Source organism: Suricata suricatta, chromosome 3 (assembly GCF_006229205.1).
Source record: "Suricata suricatta isolate VVHF042 chromosome 3, meerkat_22Aug2017_6uvM2_HiC, whole genome shotgun sequence".
NCBI lineage: Eukaryota > Metazoa > Chordata > Mammalia > Carnivora > Herpestidae > Suricata > Suricata suricatta.
In genome coordinates this window covers 99186774-99207713 of record NC_043702.1, presented here as the reverse complement: position 1 = coordinate 99207713, position 20940 = coordinate 99186774, and the positions used below count along the sequence as shown (strand labels likewise).

General features: G+C 55.6%; 1 long non-coding RNA gene across 1 annotated transcript; it reads left to right on the top strand.

The window, feature by feature from the left end:
* Window positions 1-884: 884 nt before the first annotated feature.
* Window positions 885-2173, top strand: LOC115286554. Its single transcript, XR_003906122.1, has 2 exons — window positions 885-1150; window positions 2077-2173. It is a non-coding gene; the product is annotated as an uncharacterized LOC115286554 (long non-coding RNA).
* The last annotated feature ends 18767 nt before the right edge of the window (window positions 2174-20940 follow it).

Below are 20940 nucleotides of genomic sequence, written 5' to 3'. Positions count from 1 at the left end.
TTCTAGTCCTGTTGGGCACTTTGTAATCCTCATTTACTTGCCCCTTCAGTGACCTCTAACATGGCACTCCTGCCTCTACCCATGGAGACCCGTCCTCTTATCCCATGAGGCCTCCAGTGCTTAGGTGTTCCCTAGGCCTTCAGCCACCTTCCCTTCTCTGGCTGGTGCCCATTCTGGGGCAACCGTGATGCTCAACTGTCCTCACTCCTCAGTTCCAGACCTGCACCCCACCTGATGGCCCCCCATGGCCCTCCTTCAGACTCCTGAACTTGTCGTCATCCCCAGAGATCTCCCTTCTCCTGCCTCCCAGACTTACTCATTGGTGCCTCCTGCTTACTCTGCTGCCCCACGCAGGAGGAGACGCATCAGCACTGACCCCCTCTTCCCCTTTACTTCCCAAGTCCAAGTCCCCAAGCCCTGTCACCTCCCTTTACCCTTCGATTCCTCTCAGATCCTCTTCTCTCTACCAGCACGTACCCCCCACCCCTCGACCAGGCCTATAGGTCTCCTACCTGGACCCTCTTAATTGCTGTCTCTGCCTGCCTCCTTGTGCCTACCCAGATCCCAGGCCATGCCACACACCCCAGAGTGCCCTTGTGAAGCTGTGCTGTGCTACACCTCTACTTAACACCCTCCCAACCACCTCCTCCGGCCAGAGCTCCCCAGGGCTTTAGGTTTGAGCCCATCCTCCTCACCTGGCCCACAAGGACCCACCTGACCAAGGCCGGCCTCCTCTCAGCCTCACCTGGACCACAACCCCTCCCTCAACCATTGTGTTCTTCTAACATTGGCTCTGTTATTGCATAACAAATCCCCACCAAACTTGGTAGCTAAAACAACAATAAACATTTATTACCTCACATGGTTTCTGAGGCACAGGAATTCAGGAGTGGCTCAGCTAGGCTGCTCTGGCTCAGGTCCGTTCATTAGCTCCGGTCCAGGTGTCAGCAGGACTGCAGTCATCTGAAGGTGCAAGTGGGCCTGGGCCTTCCACATCCAATATGGCTCCCTCACGGGGAAGGCAGGGACAGAGGCGATGGCCGCTGGGCACAGGGCACAGGTCTGGGGGACTGGCATCCCAGAGACAGGCTGGATTCAGCACCCTGATGACATCCTCTGCTTTGGGGAGGACCTAGCACCTACTTGGGAGGTAAGAGTCAGGGGAAGGGGGTTCCTCATCTTCCTGGGTGTGGGGGGAGATTGCTCCCAGGCTGCTCTCCACCCAGAGTCTCATTTTGGACCACACAGGTCCACAGCCTTTCAGTGCCACCATTAGCAAGCCACCAGGGCACAGAGGATAATTTCCAGCTCAATTCCAGCCACCACGCCTTAGACACCATTCTCTCCCTATCTTCCCCTGTGGCCTTAGGCCAGTCCTACCCTCTGTGGATTCCTGAATGGGACCTTTCCTTCCTCACCCTTCTGCCAGCAGGGGCCAGGCCCATCTGAGCCCTGTCGAACAGCCTCGTTTTCCCCTGAAACACCAAGTCCCCACACATCTCATTCTTCACCTCCTTATCCCCCAGAAGCCAGGAATGCGCTTTGCAGATCCCTGCTGCCACTGCTGTCAGGCGGGCCACTCCCCTGATGGCCCCAGGTTGGGCCCAGCACAGTCCCAAGACCTCTGGTGGAGCCTGGAGTAATTTCCCGGAGACGTCACACATTTTAGCATGAGGCAGGTTTGAGGAAACAGGAGCTGCTGTTCTCATCACCTCATCGCCCCATCCAATCTCATTGGTGACCCCACATTGGCATGGATGGTAAAGGCAGGGTGGCTCTGAGCACCCTCTACATGGCTACAGGGCCCCCACTTGCCCCCCACCACCTCGTTTGCCCAGCAACATGCCCACTCAGGTCCTTGTCCCATCTCTGCCGGCTTGCCAGGATCTATATCAGGGTCCAGACATGTCCCCTGGGCTCCCTCAGCCTCTGGCTCTGCCTCTCCCTCCATGTGGCCACAAATCCAGCCCCTGGACTGTCAGTTGGGTTCTCATCAGCACTCTCCTTGGATGCCAGATACTGGGGTCCCGCCTCCTCTTCCAGCCTCTAACCAGAGTCCACCCCACATCCACACAGGCACAAAGTGTCCCCAGGTCACCCTCAGGACAGAAAATTGCTGCAAACCCGTGTTCTGACCCCTGGAACTGAAATAAACATTGCTATACTTATTCTACGGATGAAGAAACTCAGACAATACTTTATAAGCTGGAAATCAAAAAGCTTGGTACCAGCCAGAATGTACCCACACAAGAGGAACCACAAGAGATCATCCTGGCCCATTTGTTGAGCTGAACGCAGTAACCGTGATAGGAACCCCTAGGCCCCCCTGGGGGTCTCTTCGGACTGAGAGCAGCATCCTGACAGGACAGTGAGTGACGGAGGGACTGGGGACTCTGCACTTGTTCTTGCATATGGACCTTCTGCTCCTGGAGGAAGGAGGGTGGGGACAGGAGAGGAAGGAAGGGGAGGCCACGGCCAGTGTGCATGGACGTGTCTGAATGAGAGCATCAGGGCTATGAGCAAGCTCTGCCATCTCCCTCCGGGAACATGTGCCTGGGAGGTTAAATGCCGATCCCAGGTCGTACGGACCCACATGGCAACTCTCACTCATCTCCCTGCAAGCACCGACTTCAGGCCACCACTTACTGCTTCCTTACAGGTCTCTGAGTCCAGTTCCAGACCTTCCAACTTGATGTTCCCATGGGGGAGGGCTCTGCTCTAAGCCACATGTGTCCAGGTTGCCAGACTCATTTGGTGGATGAGTGAACTGTAGCTCAGGGATGCTCGGAAACCAGCTCAGCGTCACAGAGCTGATCAGGGGCAGCGCTGCCTGACCCTGGAGCCCTCGTCCTTCCCAGAGCACCTATGGCCTCTTGCAGGGTCTGCTCCCACCTGCCGCTATCTGCCTCCTGGGCTCACACTCAGCATCCACCACCCTGCTCACCTTGCCAAGCTTCCTCCTGCCTTTCCCTGCGTCATCCCGGGCTTTAAGCCCACCTCCTTCAGGAAGATCTCCATGCCATTCATGACACGTATCAGATACTGACCCCCGACACACACACATAATCCATCCCCAGAGTACACTCAGCCTAACACTATCTGCCAAGTGTGTCTCTGATTAAGGTATTCCCCTGAACTCTACGTATTGCCTGCAACAACAATGGGCATATAGCAGACGGGCAATAAATATTCTCTTAACTTGAATTAAATGTAGCCCCTTTCTTCTGCTATCTCCCTGCACCAGGGACTTCAGACCGAAGCCAGGGCAGATGTGGGGACAAGCTGTCAGCTTGGGGCTGCTGTCCCTTCCCTGAAAGATACACAAGGGCAGGCAGCCAGGGCCCAGGGATCGAGGGGTGGGTCCCAGGGGGCTGAAGCCAAGGGAGGGGGCGCCACATCCACGGAGCAGGGCAGGAAGTCCCATACCCAGGGAGTGTTCTAGAAAGTCTACCCTACCAGTCCCACTACCTCCCAAATCTTACCTTTATCCTGCAGACACAGAGTGCCTGCAATCCCTCCGCTGTTACAAGTGCAAATAACTGTGTATCGATCTGCCATTCTGAAGGCGATCAAGAATTCTCAAGAGTCCCATGAGCTCTAAATGCCTCCTCTTCTGGGAAGCAGACTCTAACCTTCAGTGTGCCCCACCTGCCCGTCTCCCACCCACAAGATGCAACAATAAATACAAGCAATAAAACAGGGGTAAGGACACCTGGCAAAGTTCTGGCTTTGCCCTGATACATTATGCCTTGTTCGAAGTATTAAATTCATTTTTAACTTTCATTTTTCTCATTTGGAAGGGGACACTGCTGCTCAGTGGGCATGCCCAGCACAGGTTAGCGGTTCCTGACGGCACTTAGGACTCTTACCTTTGGGTCAGTTTTAGGAGGAGAAATATCAGGGCCAAGGGGTCTCCACACGCGAGGCTTTTCGGTCCGTATGTCTGTCCTTGCTCTCCAGGGAACCCATGGGCTGTCACACCTGCACTTAGAAGTGGTCCAGTGAATGACTGATTGATTATTGCCAAAGGCCCCCACCCCTTTCCCCTCACAGGCTGTATAGTCAGAGCTGGTGTGTGCACAAACGGGGACATGACACAAATGATCGTCTTGGAAGCAGGCGTCCTGAGCCCTCAGGTGGGTCTGAGCTCAGAGGGTTTGGGGCAAGGGCAGAATGTCCCTGTCCCTGGGGCTGGAGGGTGATGCTCAGAGACCCCCAGGCTACAGGGCTCAGAGTGCCAACACACTCAGAGGCAAGAAAGAGGGGCCTCCACACCTCAAGGCAAAACTGGCCTGGCGGCCGACTGGAACTTCTCTCTGGACTTCACTTTTCCTCACTTATAAAATGGGCATGATGAAATATTTGACACCTCCACTGTGGCTCTTTATTGACCCCGGGTATGACCCTACCTGTCCCTGTGACACGTAGATCCCTTGAGTAACCGGGTCACCTTCACAAGGCCAGCTACCCTGTGCCCCGCCCCCGAGGAGTCCTCACCCAGGCTCCTGTCCAGAAGTGCCCTCCATTCCTTGCCAGGACCCACGTCTAGCCAGTCTGCCCCCATCTGCCCTCTGGAATCCCACGCTTACTTCCACACCACTCAGTCCCTGCAGCCTGGAGACTTCCGGAAGGCCCTCCTTCCCAGGCACCTGGCTTAGGTCCCGGCCACAGCTCCTGCGACAGGGTTCCTAGGAAGTATGCAGCTGTGCCCCTCCCCGGACAGTGACTTCTCAGAATCCCCTGGCAGGCCCTGGCGCAGCACCTGATGACTGAGTGACAGGAATGGTGGAGGGGAAGGGGGGTGGAAGCTGGTTTTCCTGTGTTCCTTCCCCAGACCCTCACAGTGACAGAGAACTGGAGGCACAGACATGCAGTTAGGCATGAACAATGGCAGAGTCCCCAGAGTGGGCAGAGCCATCACCAGGCCCCTCCCAGCACTGAGCCCACAGCACCCTGCTCTGGACCAGCCCTCCCTGCCCTCTGAGCACTGGACCCATGTCCCTCTCGGAACAGCCCCTTCCTTCAGGTCAACACTTCCCCCCAGCAGCCTCTGCCCATGTGGCCACTGCAAGAGGTGTGCCACCCCCCAGCAAACTGCCCCCCCACTGCAAGCCACCCCCTAGAAAGCCACTCCCCCAGCAAGCCACTGCCCCCACTGCAAACCGCTCCCCCAGTAAGCCACCCCCTCAGTAAGCTGTCCCTCTACTGCCCCCACTGCAAACTGCCCCCCAGCACACCCCCCCCCAGTAAGCTGCATCCCCCAGTACACCGTCCGCCCGCAGCACCTGGCTGAGCACCTGCACACTGTACCACTCAGCATATTTGCTCATTAAGGAATCCTTGAGAGGCAGCCCCATTTCCTCTTCTGGGAAGCCAGACTTGACTGCTTCAGCCTGCAGAGACCCTGTCCTCCTCCAGGCCCTCAGAGCACCTATTCCTTGTAACATACTCATGTGATGTGACAAGTTTGGGGTGCCCTTGACAGTTTTTTTTTCTCCAAGGAATCCACATATGATTCGAACAATAGGACTGGTCAGAGGTGGACTTCGAACTGTAATGCGGTCCACTCAAAGCCTTGGGCCAAGAAGTGGGGTGCTCGGTACCCAAAAGACCAAGCCTCCATGTCCAACCAAGCACCCTGTTGCTTGGCCCCTCCCTGACCTCAGATGAGGTGGCTCTTTGCAGCTGACACTGTCCCTGAGGGAGCCAAGGCCAGTACTGTGTGCCAGCCAGGCTCCCTGCATCTGGACAGCAAGTCCTTTACAGGGGAGCAGGGAGTGGGGGCGGGGGCGGGGGGGGGGGCGGAGGCAGGGGATGCAGCTTCCCATCCACGACAGACAAACAGGAAATGAAAAGTTAAAAACAAACATGGGACAATTCAGGGATTGCTAAACTAGGACTCCCAAGCCAAACCTGGCCCTCCGCCTATTTTGGAAATGACGTTTTATTGGGACGTGGTGTCCCTCATTCTTTTTGGTCTCCGTCTGCTGCCTCCGGCTGCCCAGGCACTACAGCAGCACAGGTGACTTGTCACAACGGAGACATATGTACCTCAAGGACTAAGGTATTCACAATCTGACCCTCTGTGGACCAAGGGTGCTACCCCCACCCTAGTGGACACTTGTAGGGGGTGGAAGCCTAGCTCGTGGTGACTTCTTTGGGAATTCACTCATCCCTGTAAACACACACACACATGCCCGTGAACACACACAGGCATCCCAGGTCTCCGTGAAGTGTCCTTGCAGCCATAGCTGCTTGGTCTCAGAAGACGCACCTAACCCATGCTGGACCCATCAAGGTCTTTCTCACAGGGGTTTGAAAGTGAACCTTGGGCACATTTATGGCCTTGCCGGAAGAGAAAGACCCCTCCCGCCAGGGCTTCTACGCCAGCCCTGATTCCAAGCCCCTCCTGACACTGCCCAGCTCTGCCCTTTCCTACTAAAGCCAGCCACACTCTTCCTGGCACTGACTTCTCCCAACAATCTCCTGAGGCTGGTATCTGCCTCGATGACTTTATTATTGTTTTAGTTTTTTTAATATTTTCTTATTTTTGAGAAAGAGAGAGACAGAACGTGAACAGGGGAGGGGCAGAGAGAGAGGAAGACACAGAATCAGAAGCAGGCTCCAGGCTCCGAGCTGTCAGCACAGAGCCCGACGCAGGGCTTGAACTCACAAGCTGTGAGATCATGACCTGATCCGAACTTGGAAGCTTCACCAACTAAGCCACCCAGACGCCCCAGCCTGGGTGACTTTAAATGAGGCTCACAGCCAGACTGACATAGGAAATGCGCAGTTTCCTGCTGGCTGACCCCTGCATTGGCTAACTTACTGCTTGGGAGAGACAGACAGAGGCCTGTGCCCATTCCCACAACGGACTCTTCAGGCAACAGAATAGGGAGCGGGCAACAGAATGAGGAGCAGACAACCTGGCAGGGGCATGCAGGGAGACAACCCCACCCCCTCCCCAATTCTCCAGCTTTGGAGAAAGGTCTCAGGAAGGCAGGGTGTCCCCTTGAACCCTTTAGGAGGCCTGGCACCATCCAAAGGCCTTTGGGAATAGTCCCAAAGCAGAATTGACAGGCCAGCGTTAGTTTGCAGGCCTGCTTGGAGCCCTCGTGGTGGAGATCAGACCCAGCGGCTCTAACCTTTCTCCACGTACCTGCCTCTGAGAAGGGAATGCTGACAGAGAGGGGGCCAACGCCCAGAGGGGGCCTCCAAGCTGCCAGAGAGGCTGGGCAAGCCAGAGGGCTGCTGGAGGCTATGGCCCGCCTGGACCGAAGTGATTTGAAGGCGGCAAAGAAAGAAAGAAGGGAGCCGGATGTCCTGCTCACAGCCCTGCCCTTCTCACTGTGTGAACCTGAGCCAGAAGGGCAGAGCTGAGCCTCAGCTCCTTTATGTAGCAAACGGGACACTAATCTCACCTCACAAGGTGCCCTGAGGATGTAATAAGAGGGTGCCCTGAGGATGTAATAAGAGGGTGCGTGCAAAGTGCTCATCAGCACATAAAGGGGGCTAAAAAGGAGAGGTCCTTTTAGAAGCAGCAGCAACAGGAGTACTTGCAACAGGAACGACGATATTATTGTTTTCAGGCATTGCTAATGGCCTGCTGATCTTCCCTAGCTGGGCCCCCCACCAGGACTTCAGGTTCTGTGTCAAAAACTGATCCCATTAAATCACCGTCTGCTGTGGGCAGCCTCCAAGATGGCTTCCTGGGTTCCTGCCCTGTGTGGTCTCCTCTCGAGTTAAATCCAAGGTGGTCTACCCCACCAACAGAGAGTGGCGGAGGACTCCTAGATCTGCTTCTGAGAGAAACCAGCCTCCATGTTGGGGGGGACACTCAAGCAGCCTGAGTGAAGAGGTCCATGTGGGAGGCACTGAGCCGGCACTGCCCTGTCAGCTGTGTGAGCGAGCCGCCTTGCAGCCCATCTTCCAGCATCTCAAGCTTCCGGGTGACCACACCCCCAGCCACCATCTTGATTTGACCCCCTCAGAGACTTCAAGCTAAGATACTCCCAAATCTCCAACCCACAGAAACTGTGAGCAATATTAAGTCTCGGTTGTTGCTTTAAGCCACAATGTTTTGGAGTAATTTGTCACAGCAAGTTAACACAATGTCCAAACCTGTCTGTCCTCGAGTGTCCTTGTTTCAGAAAATGCCACGCCCTGCTTCCCCAGTCTGAGATCATGGTCACCACAGAGTCTGCCTTTGTCCTAGCTGCATCCGATCTGCTAATTCAACTCCAAAGTGTCTCTAGCTTTCATCCTCCGTTCTCCCATCCCTATTTCCAGAGTAGCAGTGTTAACTGCCCTTGCTTGAGCACGTACTTTATGACGAAATACAGAGCATGAGTGTTCATGGAATTGTCACAGCAACTGGATGAAATAAGTTTGTTGTCCCCATTTTACATCTGAGGGTCTCAGTGACTTGTCTGAGTCCCCCCAGGTAGCTATGTAAGGAGTCAAGTTAGAATGCAGGTTTGTCCTCTGTCCAAGACCCAGAATTCTAGCAATGGTCCCTGCAGCCAGGCCAACTTCCTCGATTCATCTTTCATGTCACTGACAACTCTGTCCAAATGCACAACTAATGATCTCTACTTCCCTTGCTCGAACGCTGCCAAGAGACCCTGACCCCAATGCCACAGTCCTGTCCATCTTTCCCAGGTCAGCTAGGAGGCCCCCTCCTAATGAAGCCACCTCACCCCTCTCCTCCAACACCCAGAATTTCTCTCCTGGCAATCACCTGCTTTTGCTCTTGCTTTAGAGAAAGTGCACCAACTCGAGCTTCCACAGCTGACCACAGGCTCCTCACCAGAGGGCCCCCTAGGCCTGCCCGGTGTAATCAGGCCCATGAAACGGACCTTGTATATGTGGGTGGAATGATCGTAGCACAATTAACAACTGAGTATATGAGGGAATTTGCACAGAAATTGATGCTTCAATGCATCAATAATAAATAGCTCTCCAATTGAGTTACTTAGGTGGTGAATGAATAATTGGTTGATTGGCTAGGACACTGCATAGAGTCTGAGTCCCAACACTATTTATATATATCTTTGTCAACAGTGAAATCTGTTGATAATCAGGGGTAATATTAAAAATAGTTAACACCAGTACAGCATGGTGTGCACCAATCAAAAGGGACATCCCCATAGGGCTGGATCAGGTCAGGCGCCCCCTGTTGGGGGCCTTTGGTGCTGAATCCTGGCAAGGTTGGGGATGTGTCCCAGGGAAGGACCAACATGGCTAGGAGAAGGAGGGCTGTTGAGAAGTCTGGGCACAGGTCTTTACCAGCTTTGCAGAAGCATCTCAGTGTGATGTTGCCAAAGCCCGCTTGCCAATGCCGCCCTATACGTGGGGTTTTCTGAGCACACCCAGGGCCTGCCCTGGGCTGAACTTGACATGCAGAACAAGCCAGTTCCATTCTTAAAGGAGACCAGGAGGTGGGAGAGACGACCATCTTCCCGTGTCGCAGTGAGGGGTGAGGACACCAGACACAGGAGGTCAGACTGTTTATTCGAGGTCGCACAGCTCTAAGTGGCCGAACCAAGACCTGAACCAGGCTCTAGGGTGCTGCAGCATGCCTCCTCTAGAAGTTGTGGTGTGAGGCACCAGTGCTAATGCCAGCAGGATTGTGTGATTTGGGGGGCCGGGATTGGTTGAGGCCTTCAGGGAGGAGGCGTGGTCGGAGCAAGCCCCACCCCCAGGGTCCGCCTCTCTGGAGCTGGGCTGCAGTTCCCCATCCTAAGCCACAGTCAGAGAACAGAGAGTGACTGTCGGGCATCCTACTGGCAATGCGGCCTCCGGGAGCAAGAAAGAGCCTTTGGCAGGATGGGTCTCCTGCCACTTCCCACTCACCACTGACCCTCTGTAGGACTTGGGACAGGAAGCCACCTCTCTGAGCTTGTTTTCCCCATCTACCATATAGGGGGATGATAGCGGGCATTGCTTCCCAGGCTTGGTGCGAGGATCAAAGACCCGACGTATTTGACGGGCTCGGACATTTCCTGGCACCCTTTTCAATCCGCGTCGGTCCTGGGCAGTGCGGACAGGCTAAGTGCAAAAACCGATGGTGGTCGGCGGTGGGCAGCCAAGCTAGGCTCGCCCCCTGCCCGGGAGCCTCCTGCCGCTTCGCCCATCCCTTCAAGCTCTTCAGAGGGCGGAATAATTTCTCCTTCGTTTTCACTTTTAATCACAAAATAATTTTGGTGCCCAGAAGCCTTCCTCTCGCAGGAACATTTGTGCGGGATGATATCAGCCTAATTAAGTGCTTCAGCTTGGGGGCTTGATTTTTTTTTCCCCCCAGACCCCCGCACTCCCTGCCAAGCAGCCCTGGCCGCCTGGCTGCCCGGCTACCTGCACATGCCGGGTTCTGGAGCCTTCCGGGCCGCGCGCCCCCCTGCTCCCGCGCGGTGATTGATATCTTGATCAGGCGCCAGGAGGCGGCGGACCAGGTGCTATCTCGGCGCGGGCTGGAGGCGGCGCGCTCGGCGAACCGGCCTGAAAGGCGCAGGCATGTCCCGCAGCAGCAATGAGCCTTTGTTTGCCTTGGCAGCGCCGCGGCCTCCCTGGGGCCGGCCCCATAAAGGGTTTCTGTTCGGGCTGGAGGACTCATTGTCGAAAAATTGTCCCTCGAAAAATTAGCATGGTACAGTGGAGAAAGCGGAACACCCGGCAAATGACAGCAGCTGGCCCCAGACAAGGGCCAGAGAGCGGAGATTTGCAGGGTGCTCGCCCCCAGAGGCACCCCTTGCTCCAGGCCTGGGAGTGGGCCACAGGGTGGATGGGTGACCGCAGAGTCCCAAGGGCCAAGGGCAGGTAGGGGCCAGATGGGGAGTGGACTTGGCGTTTGGGATTGGTGGCTGATCTCCCCTAAGAGTGGGGGCATCTCCCCCATATTCCAGGGGCCCAAGTTTTTGATGTGGGGTGTTTGAGTGCCCAGGAGCCTGAGTCAGGTACCAAGGGTCAGCTGTCTTGAAATAGAGGGTGGGGTGCAGGGAGGGGGAGAAAGAGAGAGAAAGAGAGAGCGAGCCTAAAGGTTATGTGGTTAATTGAACATCAACAGCCACAGATACGATTATGCCCCTTTGTGTCTTTCTCTCAGTGTGTTGATGGAAAAGTAACTAGATTAAAAGCGCCGGGAGCCTGGGCTGGAGGGGTTGGGCGGTGGGGGGAGATCCCTTGTGAATGACGACCCGGGGCTCCCGCAGCCCTGGCAAGGAGGGAAAACAGTCAATTAGAGAGGAGAGAAAAGATGGAGCGAGTTGTGGTTTGGCATTTGCATAAAGGCTGGGGCCCAAGGCTGCCACCCTTAGTGAGGGGGGCAGGGGTTCCCAGGGGAGAGGCTGGGGGCGTCCTGGGGGTGAGACACATGGTTACTGTTGAAAGTCTCAGCCAAAAGCCTGTGTGCACACACTGTACATGAGGCAAGGGGAAGGGTGACCGCATCTGTGTACGGGACACACGTGGTGTGCACGCACGCGTGCACATTGACGTGTGCACATTCTTGCTCCAGGCTCCTCACGTCTGTGAAGTCATGGGTCCCCATATGCCTATGTTTCAAGTGGGTAGCGCCAGTGCGGTTTGCACGTGCCTAACTCTCCTGTGTGGTGACCTCATGTGCAGATTTATGGAGGTGCGAACCCAGATAGATACCTCTTGTGTGCTCAGGGCGCAGCCAGATCCCGCAGGTGTGGGAAGATCAGAGCCTCAGGATTTTTTGTGGCTCTAGGAAGCCAGACCTGGAGCTGGTCCCCGAGCCCCTCTGCATGCAAGCTCCCTACAGGAACCTTCCTGAGCCCCCAGCCCACCGCCTCCCCACCCCCTGCCCCCCACCCTGCAACCTCTTCCACTTTAGGCTGAGTGGAAGGAAGAGGGGCAAATCTGCAATCAGTCCAACCTGAGGTCGGATGCCGCTCTAGCTTGTGACTTTGAACACTTACACCTGAGAACCGTTGACCGGTCACAAGCAGGTCATCAAATCCAATTATAGAGCGTTTTTAGGAACAGTGAGATCCCACATGTCAACAAGAGAGAGTCCATACTCCCCAGTTTTCCAGGACAATCCCCAGTTTCACCTGTGGCTCTGGCATCATTGTGAACAGTGCCCTTTATGCTCCAAAGTATCCACTTTAGATTATAAATTGTAGGGTCACCCCGAATATAAGCGGGGCAGCAGGAAATATTTTGCCCTTCTCTCCGTCTTGCCCTCCCTTCTCTGATCATTTAATGCCTGGCTGTGTTAGTGAAAAACTAATGTCTGCTCCATTAGTGAGAACTCTAAAAAGAAGAGCTCCCCTTCCTGCCCCTCACCACGCCCTGGGACCAGTTAATGCTCAACAGCCAGGAGGGGAGCTGGCCTCAGGGACTCGGTGCAGCTGGCCGCCCTCTGCCTGCTGGGGCCCCAGCAGGGCCGAAGCGTAGGCATGACACATGAGCCCCGGGCACGGCCGTGAGTATGGGTAGCTGCTGTCCTTTGTGAGGACGAGGCCTCAGGGCTTTATTGTGGATGTGATGCCCTGCACATCTGAGCTGGAGGCTTTCAGTCTTCCCTAAGCAGCCCAGACGGCTGCAGTCAGCATTTCGAAGGACGTCACTGAAGCCAGCCAGTGGTCCCCCTTGACAATAGAGCCACAGACAGGCCCAGCTTCATTTGCTGAGTGTTGCACCCTTCACCAGGTAGAGCAGGGCCTTGCATAAGGGACTTAGGAGGCAGCCTAGGTGCCCGGAGCAGAACGCAGAGCACCTTGTAGCTGAGAGATGCCCTGCTTTCACAAATCGTGTAAGTTTAAAGCTTTGATAATGGAGCCATGGCCTCTTTCCAAAGTCAGAGACCCACTTTGCCGCCAGGTCCAAAATGTGAGGATTCTTCATGCCTCCTCAGATGTGGAGCCCTGTAAATCCTGTGGACCCCACTCTGGGCTCTCAATCCTAAATCTCCCATGTCGCTGGAAAGGCCAACACGGACCTGATCAGGGAGTAGCTTGTAAGTAACACTGAGCCACTTGGAGGCTTTGGTGGACGGACTGGGATAGTCTCATTTACTTGCTGGGCGGTTCTCTCTGCCTGAGGTGTGGATGACAAGTTTAAGGGGATGAGATTTAAGACAAGGGGCCAGCTGGGAGGTGGCTACAGTACCTAGGCCAGATGAGGGCAGCCTGGCCTAAGATATAGGACTAGTGAGTGGAGAGAGGAGGGCATAAGGCATGTCCCGGAAGAAAGTTCCCTTTTCCTTGGTAAGTGATTGGATGCCGGGATTATTCTGGAAAGAGAGAGGGCCAGAATGACTTCCAGACTGTCGGCTGTGACAGAGCCCCAGAAGGAGAGGCATATGGAAGAAGTAGGGGAGGTAAACCTAGGAGGAGACTGCCCTTTCTCTGCACCCTTGACGACCATCACCCCCTTGTCCCCCACGGGACTGTGAGCATGGCCAGGCCTGTTCCCGTCCATCCGCCATCTGCCCAGCTATGCTTCCCCCATCAACCCATGCTGGGGTCCAGCCCTTCTTTCCTACTGAACTCTGAAGGCCGTTTCTGACCCCAGGCATCCCCTCCTTCAGGAAGCCTGCCCTTACTTCCCAGTCTGGTTCCCCCTTCCTCCTGTTGCAGGAAATGTGTGTCACCCATATGCACGAGTGGGCCGCCTTCCACTCCCACTGCCACCCCCTGCAGGCAGGAGCCCAGCCAGTACCCCTTCTCCTGGCCAGCACCTGCCACACTGCCCAACACAGGGGAGACACTCATGGGGGATGTGTGGAAGGAGAGGAGGGAGGAAGGAAGGCAGGGGAGGAATTGAATCCAAGTCTTGGGGAAGAACATAGGCAGTGGTAAAAGCATCCAGTGCTCAGCAAGCACGGCAAACAAGCCAATGGGATGCACACCCTGTCACCCTGGAAGGCGGCTCATAACTGACCTCCCCCTCCCCCCTACCTCAGTAAGACGTGACAACACGAAGGGAAGATCACTCAGCTGGCCCTCAAACCTGGCCTGTGGCTGAGTTGCTCAGTGCCTCTGCTGGCTTCAGTTTATCTCTTTAATAACTACAGTGATGTCAGAGGGGACCCTCAGTAAGTCTTAGTTCCCTTCCTGGGTCCTTGTCTTCGCTTTTTCTTGGTCTCACTCCACACCAAGTTCTCTGCCTCTGTTCTCCAAGCAGTGCCGAGAGAAAGAAGCAAGTGTGCTCAGTGAGTCCTACCTTTGGCCCATGGTTTGGGGAACAGAGCCACAGAGCCCAGAGCTAGCAAGTGGGGCTGTACATGTTTCAAGGTCCAGGCCCCCAGCGGCTTTGGGCAGGAGAGTAGAGTACAGAGGGGACCCCAGCCACACTTGGAATTTCCTCCCACAGCAATGGGACCCAGCCAGTGCGAGACTCACATGGGCTGCACCCGGTGATTGCTGGGTGGAGGCCCTGAGAGGTGAGGGGCGCAGGGCTGATCTTTCTGGAGCCACCTTCTCGCTGCATGACCGCCCCACCCAGCTCCAGAACCCTGCTCTTGCTTTCTTGAGCTGGACGCAAAGCACTGGGCTGTTTGGACGTCCCCTGTTTGGACAGACCCATCGGGCTCCACCGCCTACTGCGTTCTCACCCCCTGGGATGGCAGGGCGGTGGAGAGGGCCATCCCCCTGCTCTGCCCCTTCTCCACAAGCCCCTGGAGCCACAGATGTGTCGCTGGGGGCCTGTTAGTGCTGAGAGCCCCGAGGTGCCCCTGCCGCCCACTCCGCCACTGAGTGCCACCACTCAGCACATGAGCCCCTGGGAGGAAGGGGAAATTGAAGAGACACTCGCAGCTCACAAACCGGAACTCATGGCGTCATCGTAGAGCAGAGAGTTGGCCTGAGACACCCATTCTGCCCCTAATTTCATTCTTATTTGGCCCTTATTATGTGCAGGGCTTTGGAAAGATACAGAGATGGGGGGGCGCCTGGGTGGCTCAGTCGTTTGAGTGTATAACTCTTGATTTCCGCTCAGGTCATGATCCCAGGGTTGTGGGACTGAACCCCTCATCAGGCTCCACACTGAATGTGGAGCCTGCTTGGGATTCTCTGTTTTCTCTCTCTCACTCTCTGCCCCTCTCCCCTCTGTACTCTCCTTCTAAAATAAAAATCTTTTAAATAAAAATAAAAACAAAAGAGGGAATTAAAAAAAAGATGCAGAGATGAAAAATAATAATAGAAGGCACTATGAGTGCCAACTGTATACTAAAGGCTTTACACACACTGTATCAGGTCTATTCTGTCATTCCCATTTTGTAGCTGAAAAACGCAAGAGTTTGACAAATGTACCCAAGATTTCCCGGCCTGGAGGGAGCAGACTTGGGAGTAGAAACAATTATTCCTCTCATGCCTGCCACCTGGCTGCATTCTGCCCAGAAGGGTCAAAGACCCCTGTGGAGGAGAGAAGTCAGAGAAGTCTTCCTGGAGGAGGTGGCACTTGGAATGAGTCTCCAGGGAAGGGCAGCATGTTGGTAAGGCAAAGTGGAGGCCAGAGAGGGAGAACTTTCTGGGTGGTGGGAACAGCAGGGGCTGTAGCATGGACACGAGGAGCAGGTATGCAGGGCTGAGTCCCTGGGGAAAAAAACAGGAGGAATGATGAGGGGGCTTTGAATGGCAAGGGGCCGGGACAAAATGCTGCAGACCTTTGGGGCCGGTGAAGAATGGCAGAGGAGAGGCCCTAGGGCTGGGAGGTGGGAGAGCCAGGAGGGGCTCTGAGGTAGGAGTAGATGGCCAAGGCTCAGGGGCTGGGCAATGGCCAGGCTGCTGATGCAAACAGCATGATGGGCAGAGGCCTTCTGACACAGGTGTGGGTGAGGCAGGTGGGAAGCCTGCTGAGTATGAGGGACTGAGTTTGAAGGACAAACATCCAGCTGGCGATAGGCCTGTGGAGCTGCCTGGTGGAGCAAAGCCCTGAAAGGAGCAGCAGAGCCTGGTGGTTATCAAGGCATTGGGGCACAGAAAAGCCACCCCCACGGAGCCCCCGGTGGCCCCACCTAGGCCTGCAGCCCTGATGAGCTTCTGAGGGGCAAGGCCGCCTCCCGCACACAGCCCCTGGACCAAGGAGGGCTCAGATCCACCCCCTGCTCCGCCCACGGACACCTTGCCGGCATCCTCCCAGCTACCCTCCTGCCACATTCTACCTTTGACAAACTGTGAAACAAAGACATTGTTTGAAGATGCAGTTACAGGGATAAGAACCCTGGCTCCCAATCCTGGCCCCCAGCCGCAGCATGCTGAAGAGGGCCACACCTGGAACTCTGGCCCAAGCGCTGTGTAGCCTCAGGCGTGTGGCTTCTCTGCACCTCTGTGTCTTCATCTGTGAAATGGGACCCACAAAAGCACCTACCTCGTGGGCTTGAATGTATCTGCATACACAGGGGGTTTAGAGTAGGGCCTGGAGTGCGGGAAATCACTGTTGACATTATCATTATCAATATCATTATCACATTATCGCTGAGCTGGGATGGACAGCGAAGTCCAGAAGAGAGGCTGGCAGACCAGAGCCATGGTGGACCCTGGGGGTGGCTGAGCTGCACGGAGGGGAGCCAGGGATATTTTCATGGCATAGACCGCCAAGCTCCACTTCTCTGGCTTGGGTAGGTGCATGCCTTGTCCTCAGGGCCCGTGCTGACCAGGGCTGTGCCAACGGGCAGGGAGTGACAGTATCTCTAGGGGTGTGGACAGCAGCCTGCGGGTTCACGCACTTCTAACTCCCCAAGTTTCCTGCCCTGGCTGAGAAGGTCCTGCCCCACTCTGGGGTGGCCTGCCTCCCTGATGCCCTTGGGTATGGGGTGAGGGGCGGCCCTTCACTTGGAATCTACCCAATGGGGCAGAGGTAGCCAGGTCACCCCTTGTCCCTCCTAAGTCAGGGACTCCTTGTCCAGTTTCCAGAAGCTTCGTAAATGGGAACTTGAATGATGATAATTTCAGCAGGGTAAGGAAGATGTGAGGGGCTAGACAGGCTCATTAGGGCTGAACGAGAGCCCCATGGATATCTGGTACCCTGGCACCCCAGGGCTCATGCAGACAAGAGCAGGGAGGAACATTGTGGATCCCTCTTTCAGAGGGAGTCTGGCTTCTCAGCACCGCCTAGGTTTGGTGTTGAGATACTGTGTCATCTGATGGCTTAGTCGGTAATTTGGGTATGCTGCCACCAGGTGGCTCTCCCTCTACCACTGAGCAAGCTTTGAATTCAACTGGGCTCCCTTACCACCACCGCTCTGTCCCCAAGCAGTCTGTTGGCTTTCTATCCTTGCTCAGACCAGCCCTTCGTGGGCACCCAGCTCCAAGTCGCCTCTGCCTGGGTGTCCTCCAGCCCCTCTCTCACCCTTTCAGCTTCCCCTGTCTGAGGCCCTACCTACCCCATCCACCAGAGGCCCAGAGACCCTTGTCCTGCCTTTCCCAGGTTCTCGTGTCCCCTGGGCTCTTCCTGCCCCCACTGCTGAGCTGAACTTTCTCCAAGAGGCACCCCTCCCCCACTCCAACTGTCTTCCATCCCAGACCAACACCTTCAACCAACTCTCCCTCCTCTTTCACTAGGACGCCCTCTTCCCTCCTTGCCCACCTCCTTCACGGGTCTCCCCTGCCCACATTCAGTCCTGAAAATCCACTGAGGGTCCAGAGCTACATTCGATGAATGTTGGCTGAATAAAGGGCTGGGGGAGGGAGAAAAGGAATCAATGGGTGAGTTCATCAGTCAACATATTTTCCTGGGCACCTACTATATCTACTTGCTGGGCGGAAGGGGAGTGTGAGTAATTGCAGACCTGCGGGACAGAACACAGAGACGTGGGGAAGGAGGAGTGAGTGAGTGGCGGGTGGGTGATAGGAGGCTGGGGGAGCTGGGTACGTGAGCAATAAGTGTTCCTGCTCTTTGTCAGAGAGGAATCGGGTCACTTGACCCGAGGCGCACAGTGGCAGTGCTCCGGCCAAGACCCAGACCAAAACAGATGACTCACTTATGCGTGGCCTTGGTGAGCCAGCTGCTGCCAGAGGGGGCTGGGCAGAGGGGGCTGCTAGGAGACAAGAGCCAAAATCACGCCAGCAGGGTCACCCTGGGGAGTGGAGACAAGGTCAAAAAGGCCTCGCCCTCGGGTGGCAGCAAAAGGAACGGCCTAGGGACTCCATGTGACTCATTTGCTGGGGACCTACTGGCAGTCAAGGACTCCATGAAATCCATCTGATCCCCAATGACCCTGGGAAGGAGGTTAGCCTCACCCTGCAGGAAAGGAGATGAGGAACGGGAGAGGTGAAATCTCTGACCCAAGGTCACAGGTGCTGCAAAGGGCCCAGTCCAGAAGGTCCATTTCTGTCTGGAGCCCACACCTTGGGTCAGCTAGACATGCATTCTTGGAGAGACCATAGGGAGACACCAGCCGACATGCTGCCGATGTTGGAGGAAAGCAGGTGGGCAAGGAGTTGGCCCAGCTGGATGAGCCAGCAGGGAATGGTGGGTTCAACCCATGGGAAGGGAGGCCTGGCATCTGGGGGTCTGGGGCTTTGGTCACAGAGGAGAGTCACAGGTAATTGTCTTCCGTGCCTTGAACCCAAGCTTCCCCATCTTTAAAAGGAAGAGCACATGCTCCCAGAATGACCTCCTGACAACAAGGCAGAAAGCTGAGCACATACTCCCCATGCCGGACTCTCCGGGGGCTGGGGGGATAGGGGTTGTGCCTACAGTCGGCAGGTGCAGCAGACAGACACTGACTGCCTGGGGCCTGGACAGCTCTGTGAGTCAATAATAATACTGATGCTCAATTATGAGGGACCAGCTCTTTATCATTCCTGAGCCACATTCCTATCCATTATCTACTTCCAGATAAGGCCAGCAGGGCACGCATTATGAACTCTGTGTTACAGATAGGAAAGTGGGGCAGGAGAGGAAGAGGGCCAGGACTTTGTAGAGCTGAGCTGGGAGTCTCTTGTGGGTAATTCCTTCATCCTCCCAGCAACTCAGGGAGGTAAGGATCACATCCCCATTTTACAGAGAAGGACACTGAGGTTCAGAGAGGCTCAACGCCTTGTCTAAGGTCACACATCCCATAAAAGGCTCAACTTGACTCAAACACAGACCCTCTGAATCAAGAGGAAAAGAAGAGGAATGTGCTAGATGCCCGGCTGGAAGTCCACACACGCATCCGGGGCTTTGTTTCCTTATCTCTGGGATGAGAAGGATGGACAAGGCGAATTGATCTCTGGGACCCTCTCAGCTCTGACGGCTGAAAGTCTACGATCCTCAGTGGAAAGAGCACTGGATGCCAAGTCCTTAAAGCCAGAGGTGAACTCCAGCTCTGACTTGCCAACTGGTTAGCCTGTGGCAAGCCACATCCCCTTCCTTGGTCGTCAGTGTCCTCTGCTGCAAGAAGAGGGTGATGACTTTGGTTTAGCAGGTGTGGCCAGAGCATACCCAGATGAGACCCGTAAGGTACAGCCCAAGTCAGGGACCCGTTTGCAGCACCCTGGAGCAGCTGGTGTCTAAAGTCTGGGGATACCAGAGCCTGGGAATTTGAGACCTCATTCCTCTGGTCAGGGGGATCCTCACAGAGACCCCCTCCTGCCCCCGCTCCCTGGGGTCTCCCACCCGAGGCTAATTTATTGTGATGTAAAAATCAGGCTCCAGGACAGCGGGAAGCAGAGCTGAGCGCCAAGCACGCTCCCTCCCATCCTGTTCTGTTCCACATATTTTCGGTATTTATTGTCCCCATATGTGATGCTGAACATTAAAAAACATGTTGCTGAGATTCCTCCAGAAAGGGCTGACATTTCACAATATTCCTCTGATGCCGGGGATTACTGCTCAAGATGATGAAAACGTGGTTTATTCAAAACAGATTGGGGCGGAAGAAAACAATGGCAAGGCCCCCGGAGGGCCCAAGGAGCTCCTGTCCCCTCCCTGGGGAGGCTAGCAGCAAGCCCCGTCTGGAGCCCCAGCTCTCAGGGCTGCCTCAGTCTGTCCAGGAGGGGACTGGGGTCAGGAGTTGGGAGGCACCCACCCTGGCCCCGGCTGGCTTTCCAGGAGAGGTGGCCCTTGCTCATGGGGCTCTTCTAAGAGCTGGGCTAAGGTCCCAGCTGCACCCTAGAACATAGCTCTTCCCATTTAGAAAAAGGGAGAGCATGAGTTTAAGCAGCCATTCCCAGAGCAGCATCAGGATAAAGGACTCAAGTCCATCCAAAGACCTTGTATAGAACCACAGCCAAGCTGGGAGGCAGCTGACCTGCTGTGTGACCCTGGATGGGTAGCCTTCCATCTCTGGGCAGAAGTCTCCTCACCTGCAAGATGGGCCTGACAGCCATGTCTGCCTTACCTGCCCACAAAGAACCATTCTGGGCCCAGGGGGCAGCAAGGAGTGGGAAGTAGTGCCTCTCCCAGTGACATCACAGCCCCAGCAAGCTGCAGTGGCCAGGGTAGTGAGGTTCTCCTTTGGAGGGACCTGGAACAGATGACGTGGGCCCCTAGGCCTCCCTTTCATGCCTCATGGAGTGAGGGGCGTGGCCTCGTTGCCTAGAAGGAGGCCCCAGAGGATTCTGGATGGATCTGGGCTTTGGGTGTCACAGCCTTGCCACTTGTGACCCTCAGTCCCTTCTTTTTCTGAGCCTCAGTCTGCCCATCTTCAGTAGCCAGTTGTGCCTGCTGCACAGGAAGCTGTGAGCACTGGAGGCTCCTGTGGGGGGAAAGCATCTGGCCCCGAGTCTTTCCCAAGGGCGGTGAGGCGGTGAGGAAGCCCTTCTCACCCCTCCAACCCAGGGCGCAGGGCCTCGCTACCCCATCCCAATGGCGGTTACATGAGGAGACTCCTCCTGCAGGCTCTCCCCACCCTCAGGCCCCAAGAACGGGTCCCCTTCCTGGAGCACGAGCAAGGGTACCACCTCAAGCCCCTTTCTCCCAAGGCCTGTGTGCTCTGGACAACAGTGAGCTCTTGCCACCCCTCAGGCCCACGTTTTCTGAGTGGCT